The sequence below is a fragment of the Molossus molossus genome, unplaced genomic scaffold (genome assembly GCF_014108415.1).
Source record: "Molossus molossus isolate mMolMol1 unplaced genomic scaffold, mMolMol1.p scaffold_m16_p_1, whole genome shotgun sequence".
In the NCBI taxonomy this organism is placed as follows: Eukaryota; Metazoa; Chordata; class Mammalia; order Chiroptera; family Molossidae; genus Molossus; species Molossus molossus.
In genome coordinates, this window is record NW_023425344.1 from 225,433,096 (window position 1) to 225,446,253 (window position 13,158).

General features: G+C 47.5%; 1 protein-coding gene across 2 annotated transcripts in view; it reads left to right on the top strand.

Moving 5' to 3' along the window:
• The window catches only part of RGS6 (regulator of G protein signaling 6), a 492,828-nt gene that overhangs the window by 328,087 nt on the left and 151,583 nt on the right, over positions 1-13,158 (top strand). The window lies entirely within an intron of this gene.

The following is a 13,158-nucleotide window of genomic DNA, read 5'->3' on the forward strand; positions in this document are numbered from 1 at the left end:
AGAGGATGAGGCAGATGAGCAACAGAGCACCTTTATCCGCCATCAACCTGTGGGAGAATAGGGGGGAAGGCAGCAACACCGGACGTCGTGATCTGGAACCCGGAGAGAGGCACCCTTCCTCCCCCAGCGCTGGGAACCATAAGCCGCACTTTGGGGGACAGGATCCGGTTCCTTCCTCCCTGGGGCAGGGAGCAGAGACGAGCCTCCTTTCTGCAAGCTCAGACCCCTGAGCTGCAGCAGCCAGGCCAGGGCCTTGGCCCACATCCCCTGGCGGCGGAGCTCCCCCCCTCCTGGGGGAGAAGGGCAGAGGCTTGGCAGGAGACGGGCATGGGAAGGAACTCCCCTCTCCCGCGTGCACAGCCCGCCCGCGTTCTCCGCAAACAGCGATCCCTGCCGTCCTGGGGAGATGTGACAAGCTGTGGATTTGGAGGACAGAGTCTTAGAGGTCGTAAGAGCTGGAGTGGATTGTTGGAGCCATTGAAACTGTTTTATTAGCAGAAGGAAACGGAGGCACAGACTTGTCCATGGTCACACAGCTAGTTAGGAGCAAGGCAGGGTTCCGAGGGCATTGGGTAGTTTACCTCCGCGCCCTCCCCGGGGCGTGAAGAGCACCTGATGGATGGCAGGCTCACACCAGCCTCTGAGCACGGGGGCCACGTGCGCCCGGCCCATGGGGGCTCCACCCCGTTGTGGGGCTGCCCCCCTTGGGAGTGGGATGTGCTTGGAGGGTGCACGGTAATCCGACTGCTGTTCATGGCAGATCATAACTTAGAAAAGGAAACTTTCTTAATATCATGAAACTGAATTAAATAGAGGTCTGGTTGGTGCTTTGTCCCTGAGCTTTTTCAACCCTGAGCAGACTGTGGGGACCTGGTGGCGGGGTCACTGGGAGGAAGCTGTTGCCTCCCAGGCCTGTGGGGACCATTGTCATGCCTGCTCCGCGTGTGCTCAGAGCGCTGGGCAGCCCTGCGGCTCCTCTCTGCCCTCTGGACACAGTCCTCACTGCCGTCCTCACTGCCGTCCTCACTGCCGTACTCACCTCATCGACGGTTTCCACTGTCAAAGCATATTTCTCCCAGCTGCTCACTGGGTTGCTAGATTTGTGTACTGTCTCTTTTTCAGCTGGTGTTGGGGCTCATACCCCAAAGGGCTTTAGTCTGGGCCCCAGAGGAGCACCCGCCCCCTGTGCTAGAGATAGCAGGAAAGGGCCCTCCCAAGGAGCCCAGTGACCTTGGGGAGGCAGCACCTTGGCCACCGCGGTCTCCCCAACGGGCTCTCCTTACCTTCCTGCTGAGGGGAAACTGAAAGCTAAATGCCTACTGGCCGAGTTTTATTTCCAGCACTGCAAGGTAACAAGTACTCGTACACACACACACACACACACACACACACACACCAGATTTCTATTTCCCATCAAATCTCTGCATCCCAAAATGACCTGCGTGCTGCAAAGGCTTTTTAACTGTCAGAAGTTATTATCAAATGGGCATTCTGGCTCTGGCCACTGCACACGCATTACGGCAAACAGGTTGTGCCCTTCTCCCGTCCCGCAGTCCCGCCCTAACCCCGCTCCCCGCCCGCAGGCCCTGGGGTGCCCAAGGGGAATGGCCGGAGCCAAGCGTGCAGTTGGTGTCCAGAAGGAGGCCCCTCAGGGACAGGAAGGACAGTTGTGAGGGGCTAGGCCTGGTTTTAGTGTCGCTGTCCTACATCAGGCTCATGCTGGCCGGTGCAGCCTCTGGCTCTTGAAGGAGCTGCCTCTACGGCACCTGAGCCCTACACTAACCGGGCGAGAGGCAGAGAGGCGGCTCAGAGATCAGGGCCACGGCGTTGGTGGTTGGGGGCACTGCTCCTGTCTGACTTCTCCGCCCCTCCCCCAGGGAACCATGGGCTGACCTGGAAGGCAGGAGGCAAGGAGTGATGGTCTGGATTGGCCTGAGAACAAACAGCGCCCCCTGAGGCGCCCAGAGTTCAGGGAAACGAGGAACGTGTCTTAAATACGTCCTGCAACAATGCGGAGAGGGGACGGCGACCTCCGAGGGGAAGCTGTTTCCTTGCGACAAGAAAGGGTTAAAACCATGCACAGAAAATCCACTCCGGGGCTTTCTGTGTGAGACCTTCAAGCACCCCATCCCGCATTTCTCCACTCTCCTGGACACCCGCCCTCCCCTCGGGGCCTGGCAGTCTCAGAACTGCAAACCCCTCCAACTGTGCCGGAACCCCGCCTTGGAGGCTCATGCTGAACCCTTCCATCCAGGCCTAGTTGCCCCCTAAGAAATGTGGGGTTCAGCATGAGCCTGCCTGTAAAGGGCCAGTTTATCCCACCTCCACTCTCTGCCCTTCCACCTGGGCCTGTCTGCCTTAGAATTCAAGCCTCAGGCTCCGCCCCCACCCACTTCCTGTTGTCCCGTCCTCGTCCTCCAGGCCGTCCTGCTCTCTGGGTTCCCTGGTGCGAGGTAGCACATCTGGCGAACTAACTCATCCTAGGGAGGACTAGGCTAATGAGTTAACAAGTTTCCCTTCCAAGCTGACTTCGTTGCACTTTAAGGTACAGAAGTGACTCCTCGGGCCAGGCCCTGGCCCCAGTGGTGTGTCGGGAGCTGCCGAGCAGCAGGACCAGAACCTCAGCCAGAAAGGCCAGGCTGCAGCCTTCGCCTGGAGGCTGCGTGTGCGCAACCAGCCTGCTTTTTACTTGGATGGTAGTCGTGCTTAAGTTGATAGATGTGCCAGCCTCTCCCCAGCCATTTAATGCTTTCACAAGATCTAGGTCGTGTGCTCTTGTGCTCTATAGTTTGTGGGTGTTTTCTGTCTGATGCCAGAGGGAACTTGGTGTTCCTATGTATGGCCTCATCCGAGCAGATGGGGACCCGCCACCTCCCTCATCCAGTGCACTCTTTCTGTCCGTGCAGCCTCAGACTAAATTTACTTTTTATTTCTACTGCCACGTTGTATTGTAAGTTTTCAGTTGACTCAAATGCAAAACGTCTTTATTTGTGCTTCTCAGTCATTTCTCTCTGAAACCGTCTGTGTGGTATTTATCGATGCTTCTGCACCCTCAGTGTGAGCGTTTGCATTTATTCCTTATTGCAGGTAGTTTTAGAACCAACAGAAGACCAGCTCTAATCATGATATCCCTCACTCCTGGTTCCAAAAACCATCTTCCTGCCCCTCCTGGTTTTGAATCTAGTCTGCGAATTGGTGTTCGTTCCCAGTCCTCATGTCGGACAAGCCAGCGCCTTGAAGTAGTGTGTGTGTGTGGCTTCCTGGAACTCAGACAACACCCAAGACATCAAATTAGTCAATTTGGCATGTGGAACGCTGTCTAATCTGGAAATAATTAGTCGGCAGCATCGAGGGGGTCGGTAGAGTGGTGGTGGGGAAGAGAGAGACGAGAGGAAGGGAGCATGAGAGGAAATAATTTTCATTACGTGTTGCACAGAAATACTTGAAAAACATCTTCTGTGATCTGTAAAGTCATAAGGGCTAGATGCATTTGCTAGGGCTGCTGTAACAAAATATTCCAGACCAGGTGGGCGAAACAACATAAATTCACTGCCTCCAAGTTCTGGAGTCTAGAAGTCGGGGGTCCGTGCACTGTCTGAAATCAAGTAGTTGCTCACGTGTGCGTCTCCTCCTGGTTCCCTGCAACGTTTAACCCACACATAGAGGAAGGAGAAGACCCTTTTCCTGTAGACACAGGTGCTCCACATATAACCTTCTTCTCTCTTCCTCCTGATGACTGCAGGGTAGACAGCAACATCTCCACGTGAACATGAAGTTAGGCTGCAAGGGTAGTTTGATGCCAATGGCAGAGAGCCTTGAGTTCCACAGTCAGAAACTTGGCATTTACTCTGTAGCAGTAGGGAGCTCCAGCAGGTTTCGGAAGAGGAGATCATTTACATAAAGTTTTCCAAGCTCTAAAATGTGCTTCGGTTTCCAGTTCAGTTATTCAGCTTGGAGTAGGGAAAGGTGTTGAGGAAGAGTCAGAAAGAGTGATTCCGGCATCCAGGGTGTCCTTGGGGTCAGAAGCAAAACAAGGTCTTGCGTTCCTTGCTCCTCTCCGGGAGTAAAAACATTGCAATATTCTAGGACACTGAAGGGACCAGTTTTTCTTTGGAAACAAAGATGTTGACCTCTGTCCAGCAGTAAAGGGATGGTGATATGCGTGTTGAGCCTAGAATATTTCTGTAGAAATTTAATATGAAAGGCCTCATGTTGACCTCTGGAGCGTTGTATGGTGCTGGCCCAGGTACTTGGGCTATGTTGCCACGTGGGATTCCTTGCACAGTTCTCCTTGGTGGGCTAGGCTGAAGAAGGTGGCAAGGTAAAATTTGAGATGGGAAATAAAAATGGTATTTACTTTCCTATATGTAGAATGTGGGCTAGAGTTCATTAATGAGCTACTGTGACCCATTTAAGAAGCTCCTGGAAATAACCTCTGAGCCACCCATCTAATTGGGCCCAGGTAGCCCCAAACCTGAAGCATAAAAATGCCATGGAAGCAATTACTTCAGGTGATAGACAGATATCTCTCCTGTCTTACCCTGACCTTCCCCCAAGCAGACTGCCGCAGTTCCTGGTTAACTAGTAGTTTGGCTGTTATGCTGTTCAGGAGGAACAGAGAAGCAGAGTTAGAGGAAGTTCATCCACTTTTTCCCCAGGAAGAGAAACTACTGGTTGGTTTTGGAAACAGTGCAGAATACTGATTTTCCAAACATTTACTCATGAGTAGGAAGTCACTGTATGTATTAGTCTTCTATTGCTGCCATAACAAATTACCACAAGTTTAAGGGCTACATGTAACACATATCTTACACTTTTGCAGAACAGAAGTCTGAAATGGGTCTCTCTGGGCTAAAATCAAGGGGGTTGCAGGACTGCATCCCTTTCTGTAGGCTCTGGGGGACAATTTCTTTCCTTGCCTTTACTGGCGTCTAGAAGCCACCCACATTCCTTAGCTTGTGAGCCCTCCCTCCTCAAAACCAGCAAAGGCCACCTCTCTGATCCTTGCTCCGGGGTCACGTCTCTCTGCCTGCAGCTGGGAAAACCTCTCATCTTTCAAGGACCCATGGGATTAGACTGAGCCCATCTGGATAACCCAGGATAATCACTGTGTCTCATGGTCTTTCACCTTAATCACATCTGCAAAGTCCCTTTGAGTGGAAGATACGTATTCACAGTGACTGGGATGTAGGACATGGGCATCTTTTGGGGGGACCATTTGTCTGCCTTCCACACTGTGCATTAAACTGTGTATGTAACACAGGGTGTTGCCCCATCTTCTGCATCTTCTTCACTCGGCTAAAGCCTTACTTCTGTGAACCGAGGCCTCCCTGGGAGCTGCCCTGGCCGCTGGGGTGATCTGGGAGCCAGCTCTGCCTGGGTTTGATCCCAGGCATCTCTTTATTCACCAGTCTCGTTTGGCCTTGAACAATTTACCTTCCCTAAGCATCGTGTGTTTATCACTAAAAGGGGCATGGTTCCCAATGAACAGCAGATGGAATACGCAAGTGAGGGCAATTTGAGGAGATTATAATAAAGAGATTTTAGGTTCTCTGGCGTTGTTGGAATGTTGCATTGGGCAGCGTTCATTTTCCTCGTTTGTATCGTAGCTGGTCTTCTGCAGTCAGATGAATATCTGTGGTTTGCTCAAAGGAACTGCTCTGCTCATGTTTCCAAGCAAACAATAGATTCTCATACAAGAGAAATGGTGCCTTCTAAGGCTTGGATACTACAGCCAAGCTCAGGGGAAAGTAATGCCCCCTAAAGCATCATCGAGAAGCCATCTGTTCACTGACCTAGAGAATCATTCTTGCCTGCTTTTCTCCTCAGTGACATGGGGGAAAATGTTTTCCATAAAAGTAATTTATGAAGTACTACATATGGTATTAGTAAAGCCATAAAAATAAGCCTCCAGGAGACAAAACAAATAATGCTGCTTTATCCTTCTACCCTGGCCCTGCCCTGGGTAATGAATGTCACACACAGTACTTTGAGGAACTAACTGGCTCTTAGCTCAACTGGTACTTAGGTACTTGTGGAAGAATTCTTTGAACATTGTTGCTAAGGTTTATGGAGTCTTGAGACTTCTGTTTATTTAACCCATTTCCAAAGCAGAATGATCTTAAAAATGTAAATACCAAAGGGCAGGTATCACCACCCCTAAGATCCCAATATGTTAAGCATGCCATTCAATACTGGAATCCAAGATAAATTCTTTAAGAAGATAGCACTCCTGCCCTGGCCAGTTTGGCTCAGCGGTTAGAGCATCGGCCTGCGGTCCGGAGAGACCCGGGTTTGGTTCCTGCTAAGGGCACGTACTTCGGTTGCAGTTTGTCCCCGGCCCTGGTTGGTCATGCGGGTGGCGGCCACTCGATGTGTCCCTTCACGTCGATGTTTCTCTCTCTCTCTCCCTTCCTCTCTCTCCCTCCCACTCTATCTGTACAAAAAATGGAAAAATATCCCCGGGTGAGGATAAAAAAAAAGAAGATAGCACTCCTGTCATTCATTCATTCCCTCACTGATGCATTCATTCAATAAATATTTACTGAGCATCAACTATTAGGATTAAGTGATGAGAAAAACAGTCTCATGAAAAATGCAAGTGTGAATTAAAGTGAAAATTGATAGAGGACTGAGCACTGAGAAGCCATAGACAGATTTTGAGCAGGGGAATTAAATGATCGTATTTTTTTGTAAAGTATCGTGCAGGCTGCAGTGTGGAAAACAGATCAGAGAGCAATCTAGGCCTGCCCAACCGTTCTTTACGACAGGGTCTTTGTGGTAGACGGTGTTGTTTGTTAAGCCAGCCCCATTTCTATTCTCCCCTTCCCATGTGGTGTAGAGGCTAGAAAAACTAAATACACTCTTCCCAGCTTCCTTTGCGGCTACATGTAGCCATGTGACCTTGTTCTGGCCAATGAGACTAGAGCAGAGATCTGTTGGGATCTTCTGGTAAGGAGTATACTTCTCCAGGTAACAGAAACAGGAGCAGCTGTATCAACACGCCCCCACCTCTTTCCACCTTGTTGCTCTTTTAACATAGAAGTGATACCTGGAGCTGGGGCAGCTGTCTGGCAACCATGCCAAAGTGCTAACTCACATAGAATTGAGTAACTGTGATACTGCCCGTGGCCACTCACATACACACTGCTTGTTACATGGGAACAATAGCCCCCCCTTGTTTGGAGGTTGCATTTTTTAAATTTCTATCAAAAACATTCTAGGCCTATACAGTGATTCTAAACTCAGTTGAACTGAAAGCAAATTAACTGGCATTTCAGTCATTATCATAGCTAGCACAAGGAGTCTGAAAAATGTCCTCCTGCTATTAAAATAAATCTTTTGAATGGACTGAGGAAAAAGGAAGGGAGTCTTTGATGGTTTCCCGTCTCGGGACCTCTGAAAGTGATGCTTCTTAGTATTTCACCTTCCAGCTTCTTTAGAACCCATCCTTGGCTCTGCTGTCTCCAACGCATCCTTAACTGTGAGCCTAGATCCCTGAATCTTTCTGAAACATTTTAGTCCATGATGAAGGGGAACGGATTCTGTCTTTTACCTACTTTTATAACCATAAAACTTAAAACAGTGCTTGGCACATTGTAGGTGCTCAATAAATATCCACTAAACCACTAAGTGAAGCTGAGTACGTTTAAAAGTTGATAATAGCCCTGGCCCATTTTGCTCAGTGATTAGAGCATCGGCCTTCGGACCAAAGGGTCACAGGATTGATTCCTGGTCAAGGGCACATACCTGAGTTACAGGTTCAATCCCCAGTCAGGGTCAGGAAGCAACCAATTGATATGTCTCTCTCACATAGATGTTTCTCTCTCTCTCTCTCTCTCTCTCTCTCTCTCTCTCTCTCTCTTTCTCTTTCTTTCTCCCTCTCTCACAATCCCCACACCCCTTCCTCCCTTCCACCCGATCTAAAAATCGATGGAAAATATCCTCGAGTGAGGATTAACAAAACAAAAAAAGTTGAGAATAGAGTATGCTGTGTTTCTAAAAATAAAAATGAGAAATGGCCCAATCTTATGGAACACATATGGGACAGAGCATGTTCGGTGAAGCATGCACATTTTGGATCAAGAAATATGATTATCATTTGTCAGCTCTGATTTCTGCCTCCGGGCTGATAAGATGTGTCCAAAGAGTCGTTTTCACTCATTCACAGACACCGAAACAGAAGGGGTCTTTAATGAAATGCAGAGCTCAACTGACAGTCATTAGTAGCGAGAAATAGGCGAGTGATCGTAAAGTCGAGATGAAACGCTTCAATAAAAAAGACCTCCGTGCTTGAGGCATACTCTGCCTTCTTTGCTAAAGTTGTGGTGGTTTTTTTTTTTTTTTTAAAGTAACAACAACATAGTTTGCCTATTCTTAAATTTTTGTAATCTTCCACTGAGGAAAAATGGAGGGAGCTAAATAAATTAGTTCATTGAATAATTAATTTTCAAAAACAAAGCTGAGATTGGCCCTTCGTCACTTGTGCCAGCAGTGCCGTCTGGATGAGCAGAGGTGAGCGGCGGGGCTGGTCGAGGAGCAGTGTCAGGGCTCCCGGGGTCATTCTCACTTCTAGCTTCTGATGCCACTTGTGCAGAATGATTTCTCAAAACATCAAAACTCCCTCCTGCCCAGCACCCTTCCGCTTCCTTGCACCTCTTCGCCCAGGGGAGCGTTCTGCTTGGATCTACCTGGGAAATGGGCAACACAGGGAATGGGAACCCCGAGGTCTGATTACCTGCCCTGCCCTGTCCTCAGAGGCAAAGGTTTGTGTTTGTCAAGTCAGACAAGTCTCTTGTGTTTTAGAACAAGAAATCTTAGTTTAGCAACCAGACCTGTCGCTATAGAGGTGAGGGAAGTGAAGCCTGAGAGGTTAAGTAACTAGTCCAAGGGCAGCACAGCAAGTCAGCGAGGCTGAAGCTGGCCTTCCTCTCGGGCCTCGGACCTACGGTGCTGCTGTCCCGCTGTGGCTTTCATTTGAGAAGGGGCTTGCTTCTCCTCATTCTCTTATACTCCCTGGCTATTTTAATGAACTGTCTCTACCGTCTCATAATATTCCTCTTTTCAAAGGAAGCCCACCCTATGGTATAATGCTCTCCACTGTTCCCTGCTGTTCAGAAGAATGGTTTACCTGCGTGTCAGTGTGGAGCTTTGAGCTCCTTGGAGAAGGGAGTGCTGGCTGTGACCCATCCAGGCGGAACCAGCCGAGCTGGCCAAGCGCTTTCTCTGCATCGCCTGGCTGTCAGATAAGGACCACTTGCTAATTGATCGGCACAGTGAATCTTAAGGTCCAACACGCTCCCCAATGACACAGAACTTTGTACTAAATAGAATGTCAGGGAATCGATGTCGCTCTTCTTCAGGAGCAAATGGTGTCAGAAGTTAGATAGACCTGAACAGTCAAAAAAATGTGAGTATATATACCTTCCCCTCTCTCTGTCCCAACCCAGAAGATGTGATCTGCCAGTAGAAGATACATCCAACTAAGCCCTTGGGACAAAGACAGAATGCTGACCTCATCAATCATTGGACCAAAATCAATCCTAAAATGGTTGATAATCTGATTATCTGGATCAATTTCTCTGTTTCCTGCTCTACCCCCTTAGGACTGAATTAAACTTTCCCTTCAATGAAAACAGTATTAAGTGAAAAGCATGTTGGCAGACACGGGTTAAGGATGAAAAGGTAAAGCTTAGATTTGACAGGCAGTAGGGGCAGGAAGACTTGGCTAAGAATCCTGGCTTTGCCACTTACTAGCTTTGTGTCCTTGGATAAATCACTTTATCTTTCTGAGCCTCAGTTTCAGTGTGTATTAAATAACTTCTAAGACTGAGAAATAAATTAGATAATTTATTGAACATACCTAAGACAGTATTGATCTTAATGTAGATGTCCTGAAAATGTCATTATAATTTATATACACTCTGGGGAGCTCACTTTTGATTTTTGGTAGGTCTGTACTCTTGGCATTTCTCCAGAAACCATGACAGGAAGATTTCAGAGGTGATATTAGCTGCTGCTCAGTGGATCACGCCTCAGGACCAACTCAGCTCCCAGATTTGCCTCGCACGGTAGTGGAAGGGGCCATGAAGTAGTAGAGACCCCGAGAATGTGAAGTAGATGGTGAATGGTGTAGATGGAATTTCTGCACCCTTAAAATGGGTTGGATTTTAGGGTATCCCACTTCTAAGATTCATTGATTCTTCTTACCAAGTATTTGTTGTGGCTTCAGCAATTTTTAACAAATGCATTTTTTTTCAGAGCCCCAATGTATCAGTCAGCAATAGCCACGATTTTGCAGCACAGCAAACCACCCCAAACGCAGTGACATACAACAATATGCATTTCTTTCTGACTCACGAGTCTGCAGGTCAGCGGAGGTTTGACTGATCCAGCCAGGGGTGGGCCCCTTCTCTTCCAGATGTCTCTCACCCTCCTTGGAATAACAGATCTCTCATGCAGGAGGGCGAGAGAAAGGGGTGACCCTAACCAGGTACAGTGAAAGTCTCCATTCACATCATGTTCAATTACATCCCATTAGCCAGGCAAGTCACACGACCAAGCCAAAAGGTCAAGGAGAGACTCTGTCCTCCATGAGGCCAGGGCCAGGATTTAGGTGTAAATTAATAATATGGAGGAGTCAAGAATTGAGGACCAATGGAACATTCCTCTGCACCTCTGATGTTGTAAACTATTGCTGGAATGTGACATCTTTCTGGTCAGTTATGGGGGTTGTCCTGTTGATTCAGCCGTGACCCCTGAAGAGTGATACACCTCTTGGTACACTGAGGTCCAGCATAAGAAGATAGGTCTTGGTGATCACTTCGTAGTTTACACAGATGTTGAATTATAATGTTATATACCTGGAACTTATATAATAATAACAAAGGGTCAATGGTGTGAGAAAGCAACTAATCAGAGAAGAGGATACGAGGATCATGGAGATTCTGCACGGCCAGTCTTTAAATCCAGCTCACATCAGCAGAGAATGGAGGTTATTACCATCTAATGATAAGTTAGGGTTCTAACTGAATTGAAATATTGGCTTCCTTCCAATTCCCTGTGATTTTTAGGCCATTTCATAAAAAGCAGCAATGTAACTCATATGTTGGGTTTCTGATAGCACACTAGATCAAAGCACGGATTACTTTGAAAATGTCCATTTTTCTAGGAATTTCTCTCCTTGACTAGCAGTAATACTCAAACAGCTCTAAATCATTGGGTTGAGTTTAGAGGACAGAAGGCGGGGCACTAGCTGAAACTATTTACAAGAATGTGAATGAAAAGCCTCCTTTTCCTGTCATTTAATGGAATGCAGGTCTTCAGAGAATGACCCTTTCTTTAACATGACATATTCATCCACTGCCTAAGGACTCAGAAGCTTCAGATTTTCTCTCACTGGTAGTACCTCTCAGGAAAACCCAGAAATATCCAGGGGAGAATGGTCTCCCTGCTTGGCTGGTTTTCTGGGAATCTCGTTGGGTGGCAGAGTAGCCATGGGTTGGAAGGCGGAGCTCTGCAGTCGGTCCATGGCCGGGCTCAAACTCAGATCCACAGCTGGGTAGCTGTGTGACCTGGGCAGGTTGTTTAACCTCTGTGGAGGTCACTGATGTCTCCTCCTGGCACCCAGAAGACTCTTTTGTGGTTGGGTGGTGCCATGTAACTAGTTCTGGCCAAAGAATTGTGAGTAATGTGTTCTGTGTAACTTCTGGGCTATGACTTCTCATAACCAGTGCAAGATTCTCCAGAATTGTCTTTTGTCCCTCTAACACAATGAACAGCAACCTTCAAGACGGCGGCTGCTTCGTCAGCCTGGGTCCCAGAGTAACAACAGTGAGCAGAGCCCCCTGGTGACCTGCAGTGGATTTATATCATGAGAGAGAAATAAAGTTGATTTTATTAAGCCATTGTAATTTTGAAGGTTATTTGTTACCACAACTTAACTTAGTCTACCCTGATTAAGATGCCTTGTTAAAGCTTACTTTATGTGAAAATAAAGATAAAAGTAGAATCTAGCTCATGAAATAATCATGGGGATTAAATAGGATAATATGTGTATAGTACTTAGAATAGCTAGCACATAATAAATTCATAATATATTATATTATTATTACGTTATGCCATATCCTAACTTTGTCTCTAGCAACTTATCTATTTATTTCAAAGAAGTTATTAGTCATGTAACTGAGAAACTCACCCTCAAATTGCATTACTAGTATATTAGACTAGGTAAGCTACAGCTTTAAATTTCTACACTTTTTTTTATTGTTGAAAGTGTTACAGATGCCCCCCCTTTCCCCATTGACCCTCTCCTTCCTGCTCCCGGCCTAGTGTCCGTGTCCATTGTAAATTTCTACACTTACATTTATGTGAATCTAGTATGGAAGCACTCAGGAAACCCATCCTGCTGTTTCACATGTACTCCATTGCTCAGGGAACAAAATGTGAGAAAACTAAACACCATCTCTCCCCTTTGCCAGCTGCCCTCTCCCCGCTCTCTACTCTCCAAACAGGAAGACCTGTGTCCCGGTTACAGATTCTGCTGTACCCTATCCTGAAGATTTCTGCCCAGGCTTGTAAATTCTTAGCTGCAAACCGGTTTCCCACTTTAGTCACCTACGACCTTACTAGTCCATCGCCTCTCTGTGTTCTGTTTTCAAGATATCTGCACAGTCTCTGTCTCATCAGTAGGACTGCGCCTGGCTCCAGGCCACAGCCCCCGTGGACTTTCTCCTGAGGGCCTGGTCTTCCTTAGTCCCAAAGGAGAGAATCATGTCCTTGCTCTACCTTGGCCCTGGTTCAAGGTGGCCACCCTCACACCACCGCGAACAACCACATGTCCTCCGGCTTCTCCGGTCAGAGCTTCACGGGTCTTGATCTGTAGTCTTTCTCTCCTCTGTGACTCTGGCTGGACCTTTCTCTGAGCCCAAAGGCAGCCCTGCCTATACCTTTTAACAGTAGTATGTTAATACATTAGGTTAAACTGTAGGAAATTGCCATTTTTTAGGCCGAATATGGCAATTTCATATGGTTGAACCTATATGTGAACCCAATTTGAAAAAGAGGAGGAATTTCACCACATGCATATTGAGTTACATGTTGGATCCCTTCAAGAATCCTATGTGTTTCCCCCTCCTTACCTTGTTAAACTGAGGGTTA